The sequence below is a fragment of the Mauremys reevesii genome, linkage group 5 (assembly GCF_016161935.1).
Source record: "Mauremys reevesii isolate NIE-2019 linkage group 5, ASM1616193v1, whole genome shotgun sequence".
Lineage (NCBI taxonomy): Eukaryota > Metazoa > Chordata > Testudines > Geoemydidae > Mauremys > Mauremys reevesii.
Genome location: NC_052627.1, coordinates 33259071 through 33271845, shown reverse-complemented (window position 1 = coordinate 33271845; position 12775 = coordinate 33259071). Strand labels below are relative to the sequence as shown.

Sequence of the window (12775 nt, the reverse complement as noted above, 5' to 3'; positions counted from 1 at the left end):
TTTACTGCCTTTTATCCTGAAAGTTCCAACTTTTCAATCGGTAATTAAGATAAGAAAAAGGAAGATATTTCCATTATGTGATAACAACCAGATGTTGCATAACACACCCAGAGACAGCATTAGAAAACAAAAATAATTCTGAATATCACCAATGAAAATGTTATCCTTAACTCCACTCATAGAAATTAGCTTCTCAAAGAGGATGCTAAAAAAAAGAAAACAGGTGTCCCCAAACAGAACCCTGAAAGATATCCATCAGCAAAGCATAAGAGAAAACAGGAAGGGCACCCTTTAGAAATAACATGGATGGTTAAATATGGCATGAATAAATGTAGCACAAGGCACTGAAACACAAATACAGACTAGCTGATCAATGAGAATGCTTTGATCAATGGTATTGAGTTTGCAGATACAGTAAGTCAAGCAAAATTAAACTTGAGGAAACAGAAGCAAATCACTGAAGGACCTTAAAGCAGTACAGTTTCAGTAACCTATTCTGAACCCAGACTTACATGGATCAAGTGGGCCGTGCACTCAATTTTTGATAGGCAAAATCTGACTGAAAACTACATACTCAAGGAAGCTAGATGTATAGGAAGGTTAAGAAATAGAGCTGAAAATGATTACTCTATGTTTGTGAAGGGCTAGAGACTTTGATACTGTTTACCTATAAAGGTTTATCAAAGCATTTCTTAGGATGTCACAATGATCATTGGATGATGACACAATTTAGGAAATGTGTACATGGCTCATTTGTGTGACTAGGATGTACTTGGAGAATTTTTTCAATCTATATTACATGAATTCTTGATATCAAAGCAGACACGATAGGCAGACAATAATGCAGGAGATAGAGCATGCCGGAGAATGTATTGGGTATGTGATATACTATATAGATCAGAATGGAAGGCACATATTTATTGTCTCTGTCAAATGCCAAGATACTCTCTCTTTTCCCCATTATGTTATTAATCCTGTAATATAGAGAACATTTTATTCCCTGCTGTTCCTCTCCCAGTTACACTTTCGAAACATACACAAAAATCCTTTAATATTTTGTAATAAATTAAATATTGGGAATAAGGACAACACATGCTGATGAAAACAATCAAGAAGTATGCACACTTCTGTTGGATCATTTTTCTTTGGAAGGTCCTATATTGACGAATCTAGGTGCTTGTATGGCCCTTCAAATAACCTCACAGTCAGTAATGAACTTGAGGTGGGAAAGCACATCCCCATTTTATAGATGGGGAACTTGCTAAATTAATCAACTTGCACTAGGTCACACAGGAAGTGTGAGGCTGAAGTAGGAATTAACCCTGGTCTCCTTTGTGGTCTACACTACGAACCTTACAGTGGCACATCAGCTGCACCGCTGTAAGGTCTCCTGTTTAGCTGCTCTGTGCTGGCAGGAGAGAGAACTCTCCTGCCAGCATAATTAACCCACCCCCAATGAGCAGCAGTAGCTATGTTGGCAGGAGAGCATCTCCCACCGACATAGCGCTGTTCATACCAACACTTTTGTTGGTGAAACTTATGTCGGTCAGGGGTGTGTTTTTATGACCAACAAAAGTTTTCCTGACAAAAGTGCTAGTATAGACAAAGCCTTAGGCAAGATGCACTAGAGTCCGTACACATTTGCTCCTAACCTACTGGCAGTAGGATGTGTATAACTCCCGAGGACCTTGTATTGTACAACTTGGCCTTTTGTTGAAGGGGTTGGACTGAAGTTTTGTGATGTATTTAAAACACTTTGGTGCATATCATTTTAATTAGCAAAACATTAAACAAATGAGAAGTAAAGAAATAATCTAAGACCAAGATTTCAAAAATGTGTGTTTCACGTAAGGCTCAGTAGCGATGCGATGACTCACCAGCACGGCGCCTCCTGCTGGTTGTCCTGGGAATTAGCTCTCCAGCTCCAGCGCACCTTCTGCTGGCTGATGTCCCGCTTGCCACTGGCCCCAATGTCCCTCCTGGACCTCAGTGCCCCTTCTATTGGATGCTGCCCCCTCCCAGTACCCCCACTCTCTGGGTCTCCCAACCCTCTATCCCCACCTCACTTCAGTGGCTAGTGCCAGTCACCATCTAGCCCCCGCTCACTGGGGCAGACTGCAGTCTATACCACTCATCGTCGGCAGCGGGAGTTTGGACCTGCTGCCTTTGCCTACCCTGGGCTGCACCTCTGCAACCCCAGTACCCTTCCCAGCCTGGGGATCTGGGAAGGGTACTGGGGTTGCAAGGTCTGCAGCCTGGGGGTTTTCCAGCCTGGCGCTCCCCAGCCCCTCTGGCCTTTCCCCAGCCCTGCTCCACTCTAGCTACCCTGCTGAGCTCCCAAGCAGCCAGGCCTATCTCTCTCCACAGCTAGAGACTCTCTCAGCACCTTCATCACAGCCCTTTTATAGGGTCAGATGTGGCCTGATTGGGGTGTGGCCCCAGCTGTGGCTGCTTCCCCAATCAGCCTACCCTATTGGCTCAGCTGCAGCTCTCTCCAGGGCTGCTTTTAACCCCTCTTAGCCAGAGCAGGGTGACTGCCCCGCTACAGGCGCCTAACCCATATTTAGGCTCTATGCCCCCAATTGAGCAAGGCATGTAAGCCAAAGCCAACTGAGTGCTTCATCAGTCCAAACTTTTTCCCAACAGTTTTTTTTTTAATGAGAAGTTTGTCAAAACTGACCCATTCCCACAAAGAGTTTTGATGATCATGAATCAACATATTCTGCTAAAAAAAAATTTAATCAAAAAATTCCCAACAAGCACTTCTTTGGAGCTTTGGAGCCAAGGCTCCTTTGCTCCCTGCTGTCTACCAGGTGGGCTGTGCAGGAGCTTAGCAAGCAAATTGGCAGGAAACCAGGCAGGGTACTGTCAGGAGCGTGCCCAGCTTCCATCACAATTTTGATGAAACTGAACAGTCTCCGTGAAAGGTTTCTATTTTGACAAATTTGCATCCTCTGATGGGAAAAAAGTTCCATCAGAGAATATCTGAACAGCTCTACTCTATATGGATTTAGGAGCCTAATTTTAGGCACCTGTTTTTGAAAATCCTGCTCAAAACACTCCCAACTAGGCCAGAAGCAGGCGGAAAAGGATGGTTTGGGAGCAGGACTGGTACTCAAACATCAGTTTTGAATGGATTCTGATGCAAGTCATGCTGTTATCCCTTTCATGTCACGTATGTAAAGAGGAATCTTAAAGCAGTTATTTACTGCAGCAATGCTTAGGAAGAAAAAACACAGCAACTGTATTTTCAAAGGCCCTTAGCAAGTTTCTTTTTATTTTGCTCTCCAAAGCCACTGCTATTCAAGTTCTCTCCTCCTCAGAGCAATAACAGCTAAATTGTTCTATGCATCACATGGAGAGGCATGCACAGAGCTCCCATTAGCAAAAGGAGGAGTCAGGTACATTTTTCCCCTGTACTGCTTTAACAGTACAGTCCTATAGGACAGCAAGATGTGCTTCAAAGGGAGAGGCTGTTGGATAAATATTAATCACATAATGCTCTCTCATTAATAGTTCATGTATTTGTCTACCGCGGTCACATTTTTTAATCCTAAATCTATATTATTTTGCATTAGTCATATTTATATTAACAGTTTAAACAATTAGACATGTACTCAGTATAACAAATCTGTATTGGATGCATGAGGACCTGTTGGTTGTTTTGCTGAGAGAAAAGGAATGTGACATTTGAATTTACAGTCAAACTTTGATATTCCTCAAAACCTAATTTATTTGCAATGAATTCATGTTCCTTAACTTATTTTAATTGCATTGAAATTTTTGTCAGTTATCCAAACTCTCAGATGTCAGAACCCATTCAATATCCTTTGCACCATACAGACAATCTGAGGTCTGACTACATTTAGATTCATATGTGGAGAGAGAGCATGATGTATTCAAATGGCAGAAAATTCTTTGAAATTCTAAGAAAACAGTGCAGTGGGATGATTTAATTCATGTTAAACTAACTCTGGCATGTGGAGAATTTTAATTTAATTGGTTGTATCGAGGCCAAGCCCAGAAGTTTAGACCATAAACATATACAATTATACACTAGATAAATTACAGTATACATTATATACATATCTTATAAATTACATAGTATTAGAGGAGACAGAGAGGGGAGAGAGATACCTATAAACGTAGAATTTAGGAATTGCCAGATGATATCAGGCCAGTAGTCCCTCTATCCAGCATCCTGGTTTCGATGGTCATTTCAAGATTTTTCAGAGGGAGGTGTAAAAATCCAAATGGACTATTTTACAATACATGAATCTGGGGGGGTGGGGAGGAATAGTCTTCCAACCCCAGATATTTAGTGATTTGTTTATATCTTGAAGTGTGTGGGTTGGTAAACCTTATAAATGTTATCCTAACTAGGGTACCTGTGCATGGTTTCTTACTACTCCTACAAGTGTCTGATCATTTTTGGAGTCTAGTAAGCTCTTCTTTTCAATATTATCTATGGCAGAGAGTTCCACAGGTTAATTACCGGTAGCTATTGTGTAATAATAACAAAAAAAATCCTTTGGTCAGATTATTTTTGCTTTTTTAATTTAATTGGTGGACCTCTTGTTTTTTAGTGTGTGTATGTGTGTATACACACAGATGCATATACATCTCTTTTTATGCCTCAAACGATCTATCTATATACCTATGGCTATATGATTAGGAAAAATTGCAAGCTCTTAAAAAGAGATATTAGGAAGATTTATTTATTTTAATAACACAATGAAATGGGGCACCTAAGTGCCCTTGATATAACTTACAAATACCACAAAATTATATCCCGAACATACCTAGAATGCAGGAGAAGAATTCACTATACCCCAACATTAGTAATCCAAGCAATTCAAAAGTTCCAAGTAGTAGCTGGACATTTACTTACAGTGTATAGTATACAAAAATGCAGAACCCTTAGCTTTAGCTGAAGTCCAGAATGACTTGCATATTACTGTCAATGACCTTAACTTTGACGTTATCTGTTTCCAAGGTTGTGTTCGTTCTCTTTAAGTTGTTACTTGAAACCATCTCTTTTCACATTCTTTTTACCAGCAACCTGGAATTTCTGAACAACCCAGCAATAACAAATTAGCAAGCACCTGCAGCGAATGAAAACTGTATGGTAAGAGGAAAGATTTAGGTTTCAGTAGTCCAAGAGGCTTATTATAAACATCAGTGCAAATATTAAAAATGGCGTGACCATGCCTTTTAAAGTAACACTCTGATAAATGGGGATTCTAATATGTAGGTAAGAAAGGAAACCAGATGAAGAAAGAAATAAAATATAAAATAATTCAGATGATCTCAGTGTAAATGACACCTGAGTCTGACTTCACAGCAGGTCATGGTGCTTAATTGAAAGTTCTAAGTAGACCCATTTATCAAAGAGATCACTCAGAGGGAAATTTAATTATTCCAATTAATCTACCTGTGTTTTTTTTTAAAGTCTCAGGGAAGCACACTGAAAAGGTTTTGGGAAAGAATTTTGGGATGTTAGAGCCAAACAAATGAAAGCTCAGAACTCTTCCTCACCCCCCATAACCCAAAAAGAAAAGTTAGAAAATAGAGGCAGAATACTGCCAATGTAGAACTTAGCTATGCCACATATGCACAGCCCAATGTAATGAGAAATACAGGACAGCACTGTCAACTCAGGAGCTCAAGGGGGAATTCTTCCTTCTTAATCATAGCATTCCTCCCTGAGTTATGCAGGCTGCAGGGAGAGAGTGCCTGCTTCTACACCCTTTTTGAGGTGGAACAATCCCTATTGTGCACCAGTTGCCTTCCATGAGCCAGTCAGAGGGGAAGGAGATTTGACCATGGCCTGACTTCCTTCCCTCCACCTTTGGTGCATTGTACCGTCCTCAGGAAGAAGGATGGAGCAGTCCCTGTGCTTCCATGCACCCAGGGGCTAGAATTTTGCTTGGCCCTGGAAGATCCCCGCAAGCACCCCACACCCCATAGCCTCCCCTCAACGTAGGCGGGTGAAAGGCAGGCTCAATCTGGCCATGAACTCATTAATTTGTGTGTGGTGCTTTTGAAAATGTAAATTCCTATTTGAATTATTTGTATAAACAGGCCAAATTCAGCACAGGTGTAAACAGGAGCAAATCCAGTGCTTTCAATAAAGTTGCCCTTGCTTTATGCCAGGGCTGAATTTGGCCAAGATTCCAAAGCCAGGATTCTTTTGTTAAGTAGAATGGTCCAGAATCTCTAATGAGACAATAAAAGAGTGTAGGGGAATGGGAAGAGCAAATGGTTCTAAACCATCTTTCTGATCCCTAGATCCTGGACTTGCTGGTGGGGGGTGGGGATTGATTGGCCCCCAGTGTAATAGACAGCAGCCTATTTAAATTTGTAAATATTTGAAAAATTACACTACTCATTCCTGTTGACTCCCTGCTCTATTTCCTTGACTCCAAATTAACCCTGCTCTGCAGAACCAGCCTATCTCAGCTGGGCTGTGGGGATGTGTGCCAGGGATGCCATATGCATGAGTGTCACATGAGATGCATGACACTTGGAAGTCCTGTGCGGGATTTTGATTTTTGACTGATCCCTGTGCAGGGAGAGGAGGCTTCTTGCACCTTCCCCCTTCCATACACACCAACGCAGCAAGTCACCTGAAAAGAACACTCAAAGAAGGCAGGAAAGTAAATAGTAAGGAGAGATTCAGTGGGACTCCCCTGCAGTCAGTCAGCGGTGATTTGGAAGCTGAATAACTGATGGACAACACCATGCAGAGGGTTGGTGCACTCAGATAGCTGTTTTAGTGCTTTGATCATTCAGTACCAGATTGTGTTTGCCCATTACACTGGTGCTCTGTTGTTGTAGGAGTGTGCATGGACCATTTGCACTCCCTGCAACCAGGGGAGTACAGGAACTGGTCCCTTCAGACTCCCCTTGTGGGGCACAAAGCACCATTCCAAAATGGGTTGGGAGGGTGGGGCCATGGCCCACACCCTACTCCACAGTGGCTTGTTAGACAGGACCACACACAGTGAAAAATCCACTATGCCCCATAAAGGGATATAGCATGCATTGGGGAACAGGGGGTGGCATCATGCCAGTGCCTCCCCACATTCCCCCTTTGGTGTGGTGGCTCCATAAAAGGAAGATTCTTAAAGAAGTAATAAGATCACAACATAGAATGCGCTGTCATTCATGAGAGTGATGAGGGTTTGGGAATGTCAGAAATTGTGACCGGGGCTAATATTTTCTTAGTTTTTCCCTTTATAGTGTGAAAAGTTGCAGATTGCTCTCCAGACATTGCTGCAGTTGTTTACTGATTTATATATATATTTGGCTTGCTACATTATTCAGGTTATACTAATCACCAAAGAAGAAGGAAACAAGACTTCACAGCAGATTGAATTACTGTTTAATTGGGCATCCTGTGAAATAAACATTATAACTTGGATAAGACTAAACGTGAGTCACAAATCTGGCAAATTGTTCAAGAAAGTGATGAGAACACTCAGGCTAGAATGGCACAGGAGGAGGGAGACAAGCTCAGGAGCAATGCTCATCAAAAGGGTAATATATAGAGACAGTGACTTGTTTCCACTGCAGAAATCTGAGCCGTGGTAAAGGCTCCTATGGACACAACTGGAAAAAACATGAAAAACAAATCTCTATACATATTTTTTCTCATTTTAAAATAATTTTGTTTATATTTTATGCAGATTGTGATATTGCATCCATTGTGGTACCTGAACGCCTTCCCGTAATGCATGAAGGTCCAGTTCAGCAAAGCACTTAGGGCTGAATGCTCAAAAGGAGTTAGGCTACTGACTTCCATTGATTTCAGTGGGAGTTAGGAGCCTAAATAGAAGTTAGGAACCTAACATTGAACATTTAGCCCGTAAGCATTAAATTTAAGCACATGCTTAAGTGCTTTGCTGAAACATGACTTACATTGACTAACACCTGCCATGTGCTCTCCTTTTGCGTCTTCTACTCTGCAGCTATTCTGGTGGCTAGATTTACTGGCAGGCATGTTTGCAGAAACAACAGAGCTTGAGACAATACTGCTGAATAGTCATGAAAAGTGAATTTCAAATGTGCAGTTATGAGAATTTGCACCAGCTTTATTTTGTGAAGTATAAAATAATAATTAGAGTGAATCGAATGCTAATGAAGTTGATGGATTGACAGACCTAGAGGCTGAGGTCCTCTCTTTACTCACATAACAAGTAGCTGTAGCAATGTAAGCTTCTACTCTCTATTCTGCTAATTTGCCTCACCTCTGACCATCTCTAGGGCTTAGAGTCCTGCTCAGTTTCCAGTCACTCCTCTGTGTCTCTGCTGAGCTTGCCAGCTGTAATAATGGATACCTTTCCAGCAGAAACTGGCCAATCAAGAGCTCCATTTCACATAGACAACTGAAGAGCTATTGGACTGTAACAATTCTTAGTTGCTATTATACAGAGGTGGCTCCAAACCAGCCAGCTTGAAATGAAGGGCTCTACAGCCTATTATTTCCCCGAGCCATCCAGTCCTCCCCTCCCCCCCCAAAAAATGTTTATTTCTGCTTGGAAATTGCAAAGGTTGCCAGTTTGCCACTTGCCACCAGATGGCCTAACTATTCCACCATTCACCAGGAACAGAGACTCCATTAAAGAATAGTAGCTGTAACTTTTACGCTTTGCATATTTTTGTTATTAAACAACCCTCACATCGACATTTACTACTTATTCAACTGATTACAAATGGTCAGAGTTTTTTCACTGACCCTTCCTCTGCACAATATGGAAAAGGTATGCTTGCAGCAGGCCAGTGCTATTCACAGAGATTGAGTACTAGTTCTTCTATTTGCCTCTTGATAAAAAAATATTCTTATTATAGTCACCCACATACCTTGACCTCTCCTCAGGCTTCAGCAGATGCAGATGCAATAAATTGTTCCCTGCCTCTCATATGCCCTAAAATAGTAGATTTCTTGACCCTGTAAAAAGAATTCTCCACTGGCCAGTTAAACTGAGTTTAAATTTGCTTTGTGTCTCCAGAGCAGTGCAAAGCAGATTTAATGGGCCAGAGAATCTGACTTGGGGAGTCTGAGATGTTGGTTTTGACTTATAAAGCCCTAAGTGGTTTGGGATTTGAGAAATGCCGCCCATCCCTGTATGATACTGTTGCAGTTGTGATCAATGGGGTTGCGTGAGCTAACAACTGCCTTGTTTAAAAAGGGAGGAGACTGGCACTGGGGCTTTGTCTATGAGGAGTTCTAGGGTATGTCTACACAGGGATAAAGAAGTGGGTCAGCTGACTCAGGCTCTCAGGGTTCAGGCTACATGGCTGAAAAATCGCCATGTTGACATTCAGGGTCTTGGCTGGACCTGAGAGGATGGAGGGTCCCAGAACCCATGCTCCAGCCTAAGCCTGAACTCTACCCAGTGATTTTTAGCCCTGTGAGCCCAAGTCAGCTGACTCAGGCCAGCCACAGCTGTGCCACAGGTCTTTTATCCCTGTGTAGACATACCCCTAGAGTCAGGAACTGACTTCCCCTCTTGTTCTGAAAAAGGCCAGCTTTGGTGAACTTTTACAATACACTGCAGGGTTCCTCTCTGATTTTGCTTGGTGGATGGATTGGGAAGGCTCGGAGGGGGGGGGAGAATGTTTTTCTGTTCAGAGTGGAGTCAATAGGTCTGATTCCAACTGAAGTCACAGTTATGTAAATCAAGAGTAACTCTACTGAAGCCAATGGTGTTAAACTCAATGTACATCCATGTGAGTGAAATCAGAATCAGGCCCACTGGGTGACTTACTGGAAGAAAGAGAAGTGGTTGGCCGAGAAGATGAATTATTTTATGTATTATGACACTGATTTCTTAGTGCATCTTTTAACGTTTGTACAAATGCTAAGAGCCTTGGCTATGTGCTTTTAAAAACAAATCTAAATGACCAAAACAGGTACATTAATTTACTCAAATATCACCATTTATTTTGTTACGCATCTGTGTCCTTTTATATTTTTATAATGATTTTTACTACTATTTTAATGCGAAGAAGCTCAAGGTGGGGAGAGAACACCAATGCTCAATGGCAGAATGCATCTGCTCTAGATATATTCAGGTCAGCTTCTGAAAGGTATTGGAATAGTTGCATGATGATCCAAACCAAACCTCTGAACTTTCTGAGACTCCTGGTGGGATTATATCCAAAGCACAAATGATGAGACCTTGGAGCAAATTTTCCTAAAGCATGCAGTAGTTGAACTTGCTTAAATTTCAGTAATTAGGGGGGAAAATCGGAAGTCCTTAGTTATTCTGATAAATTGGTTAATTATTACTATAGGAAAATGGTAAATGCTTGGTAATTGGTAAATATTTCCAGTTTGGTCGTAAAAATGTCTTAGAGTAGTATTGGAAATTTCATCCAATTTAATCCAACCCGAGGCCCTACTCCAATAACGCAGGAGAGTCCGGGTCAGATTCTGATTTCAGTTACACTGAAATCAATGCAGCGCCATTCACATTACAGGAATTAAGTAAGTTTTATACCACAGTGACTGAGATCAGAATCTAGCCCTCAGTACTAGGCTGTGTATCATTGGGGTATAAAATTAATTTTGAATTCTTGTAACTTCTGCTTTCTTGTGCTCTTATTTACTAACTGTCTGATTGAGTGGGCTATTCTGGGTCAGCATGATTTAGACGTCCTTTATTACACAGTTTCCAATTCAGTACATTTTTTAATCAAGACTAAATTGAAGCAGGGTTCCAGGTGTGTGTGTGTGTGTGTGTGTATGTATATATATATATATATATATATATATATATATATAAATGAGACACTACACACACAATATTTATTTAGTGGAAACACTGAAATTCCTTAAGTTTACATTCACAAATAGCAATAACAGAACCAGGGATATGCAGGGTTTTATTATTAATTATTATTGTTATTATTATTTATTATTATTTTAAAGTGGAGTGTTAAAAATATGGTCACCTTTTAAAGGCAAGTTAAGACTTATTTTTATATTTTTAAAAAAAGCTTGTTGTGGAATAAATAGTATAGAGAGAGGATAATTGAGACTTAGCTGGCTTAAGCATTAATGCATCAAAATCAGATGCCAGATCATTAATTAATTCTACAAATTATAGTGTTGCCATTACTGGCAAATACTGAGAGTAATACGAAGGAGCAAATTAAATTGCATAGATTTTTTTTCTATATATAGCTTTTGCCAAAAATAAAACAATGATTGTTTTTAAGTGATTAAATCCAGATTTTGATATTTTTAAAACTTTTCAATGATTCTTAATTTTCTGAATCATTCTATTTATTTAACATTTAAAGAAAGTGCATATCATAGGCTATAAGCACATTTCCATTAGTGCTGAAACCTACATAAAGGAAAACTTACCTAAACTGTCAGAAAAATCAACTCAACACACCCTAAATGCATAAAAATTCAGACCCATTCAAATCACTCTGCTTGGCAAAACACTGAACAAAGACAGGCCTTGCAAACTGACCTGAAGTGCAACAGTATCAAGCTCTGTCAGACCAACGGGGAGAAACGAGCTAGAGGTGACATAACAGATGCATAAAAGAATCTTTGAAATGTCCACAAGCAAAACTTTAAAGTACACAAGCAACTGCTCAGTAGCATCCTCAGGATCCTCAGAACTACTTAAATGCCTCCCCACTGGCCTCTGCCTCATTAAAAATACTTCAGTGGACACCATAGCCCACATAATATATTCAAGTCTAAAACCCAAGGGAACTGGGCCAAGCAGGGCTGAAAACTTTACAGCTGTCTTACCGCAAACTTCTCAGTGACCGTCTCTTAAAATAGAAGATTTAAAGAAAGCACAATACTTGGTGAACTTCCTCAAAAGCTGCTGTCTTGAGCATGGGTCCAATAGTAGCTCATGTGAGGAATGCTGGTAACGTGGAAGAAATCAGGTAGGTTTTTAAACCCTAGCGCACAACTCACACAAGGTAGACACACTTAAATGAACCCAATTTTCATTTGGAAGACCCTCCTACATCTGAGGTCAGATCCAGCCGACATAGCTATGCCCGTCTCTCCTCAATCCCTTTTTACTCATGCAGACTTAGTACCCATCCTGAGGCAATCGGGCTGACAGTAATTGTCTGTTATAGTTCACGCAACTAGGTCTCAGTCATACATGAGAAGACAGCACAGATAATCATAATCTTTTTATTCAGTAATTTTTCATTTAGCAGCACAAACCACAGAGTAGGGTTCTTGTCAGTCAGTAACCTGGGAGCCAGAGACGAGACCACTGGGACTGATATTAACTGGGAGATGGTCTCTTCCTAGCTAGTGTCTCCATGTCCTTCACAGCAGATCGAAACTCTAGTGACAACCCCTCATCAGTATCTCTCTGGCAGTCCTCTTTTAGCCAGCATACAGTAGACTCTGAAGGATCATGTCAACAAGGATGCCCATCAGTGTCAATTTATAAAGGTGACTTTTGTGATTGGGACATATGTCCATTAGAAACTGGACCAAGACACTTTCCTACCACCAGCTCATTTTACACAGGGCATTGATTATCTGGTTTCAGTTACTGACAATCTCTGACTGGATTTGAACCTGTGACTCTACTGTGGAGTATCCCTTTACCAGTTCCCTTTGATATAGCCAAAAAAACCAAGAGAGTAATTTAAAAAATGGCCCAGTCTTGTTACAATTGTCACTAGCTGAGTATTTAGTACATCGTAAGCTAATGAGATCATTGGGGAGGAGGTGTGATCATGCTGATTGCTTCCAGCCTGAAGCATAGGG

General features: G+C 40.8%; 1 long non-coding RNA gene across 1 annotated transcript; it reads left to right on the top strand.

The window, feature by feature from the left end:
• The first annotated feature begins 801 nt into the window (after nt 1-801).
• On the top strand, nt 802-7403 carry LOC120406066. The gene is made up of 3 exons (XR_005599061.1): nt 802-876; nt 5059-5128; nt 7330-7403. It is a non-coding gene; the product is annotated as an uncharacterized LOC120406066 (long non-coding RNA).
• Nucleotides 7404-12775: the final 5372 nt, after the last annotated feature.